Here is a 2,059-nt window from a genome sequence, read left to right on the forward strand (position 1 = left end):
CACCAGGATGGTCAAAACCTGATGATGGGATGTCTTTGGCTTTTATTAGGTGCACATCTTGATTGAGGGGAAAGCTCTTGGACCACAGGAAGTGGTGGAGTTGAGCTGTTGTCATGCGGTCAAGGTTCAAGAGTTGAGGTACAATGCATTTTTGGAAAAGCACACAGGAGCAGATCATGGTTAACTAGTAAGCTGATTGTCTGCTAATTGTGACTACTTAGCTAGATGGAATTGGCATGAGTCAAGTCCTCAGTTGTCATGTTATCTTGCTTTGAGGCACCAGAACTTTATAGAATGTCTGATAGCCTTGGCTCTGGCCATTGGCTTAATGGTTGATCTGTCTGTAAGCTAGCCAGGATTCTCACCACAAGCCATGTAAACCTCAGACAGACTCTCAATTTATTTTAGTGCCAATTTATTAATATTAATTATTGTTTGCTCTACTCCATCAAGCTCATCCTTAGCAATATATACTCAGTTATTAAAAGGTAGCATTTTTATTGGTTGTCTCTTTGATACTTCAAACTCTGATTTTTTTTTTTGTCTTTCTGAGACAGGGTCTTGCTATGCAGTTCAGGCTGACCTTGAATTCACTTTGCGGCCCAGGCTGGCCTTGAACTCACAACAATCCTCCTACCTCAGCCCCCAAGTGCTGGGATTATAGGCATATGCCACCATACCTGCAAACTCAGATGTTTCTGATGATGTTAATTTTTGCCTCCTTGTACTAACACCAACCCTGGTTTGCTTCACTTCCTTTATTTCTGTATCATTGAATGGCCCCTCAGGTCTGCACAGTGGTCTGAGTCTTCTTCTTCATTTCTAGAAGACAATCTCTCTCCAAGTTTTGTTATTAGGACCTTTGTATTCCTCAGCCTTCCTATCTCTGGGAAATGATAGCAGATACCTTCCACTTAAAAGAGTAGAGTTTAATTTGGCTTGGTTTCCAGTGGGTTCAGTTCATTGTTGGCTGGCTTCAAAACAGAACTGGCATGGTGGAAGGGCCCAGAGGAGGACATCTGCTCGTCCCATGGGAGCCTGAAAGCAGAGAGAAAGAGAGGGAAGGAGTCAAGGACAATATACTCTTCCAGGCCACACTTTTATGTGACCTACCTCTTTGGACCAGACCCCACATATGAACACATAATTTTTTGGGGGGACATTTTAAGTCAAAACAAAAATACCTTTCTGGATATTTCTGCAATCATTCTTCTGTCCATTTATACTGCCTGAGTTCATCTGTTCCTCATGTTTCACCTTGACTGATTATTGCACGTCTTCTTAACAGTACTTTGAAATGCAGCATCCCTTCTTTTAACTTACCGTTTTTCCTCACTGAAGCCTCAGACCAGGATAATTATACTATAGTTCATATTGAATTAAGAGGTTGCCCTTGTTAAAGATCCTTGATTGGCTTTACATAACCTTCATTTTTGTTTTTTTTTGGTTTTTTTTTTCTCTGGTACCGGGAACTGAACTCACGACTTTGCGCTTGCCAGGCAGGCGCTTTTGCCGCTGAGCTAAATCCCCAGCCCCTACATAACCTTCATGATAAAGTCCATATTCAGTCTGTTGGTATAGGCTCTTCAATGGACTTTAATTTTTATGGTTCACAGACATTTCTACATTTCTGATGAGAGTTGTAGTCTCTTCAAACATTATAGTATATGGTATCTGCTGATCCTCTGTTCAGAGGCCACTCTCCATATTTTTTATAAGAACTTTGAAAAGAGTCTGTCGTTTGTAGCTGAAGTACACAGCATGTCTTGTACATTACAGTCATTTTTTTTTAAAGCACAGGATATAGATTCTGTGGCTCCCTCTTTTTTCCTTTTTAAACATTTTCTATATAAACATGTATCCAGAAATTCTGTTCTTTGTAGGCATTCATTGATTATATATTTCTTCCTGTGAAGGAATGCTATATATTATTATTATTTTTATTTTAAAAATAAAAGGAGGAAAATATTAACAGACAGACAACCTTTTACAAAATAGCAAAAGAACAGTACAGACAATACAGAGTTACAAACAAAGTGGTAGGAAATTAACAATGCTT

Source organism: Chinchilla lanigera, unplaced genomic scaffold (genome assembly GCF_000276665.1).
Source record: "Chinchilla lanigera isolate Chin_1 unplaced genomic scaffold, ChiLan1.0 scaffold00001, whole genome shotgun sequence".
Taxonomy (NCBI): domain Eukaryota; kingdom Metazoa; phylum Chordata; class Mammalia; order Rodentia; family Chinchillidae; genus Chinchilla; species Chinchilla lanigera.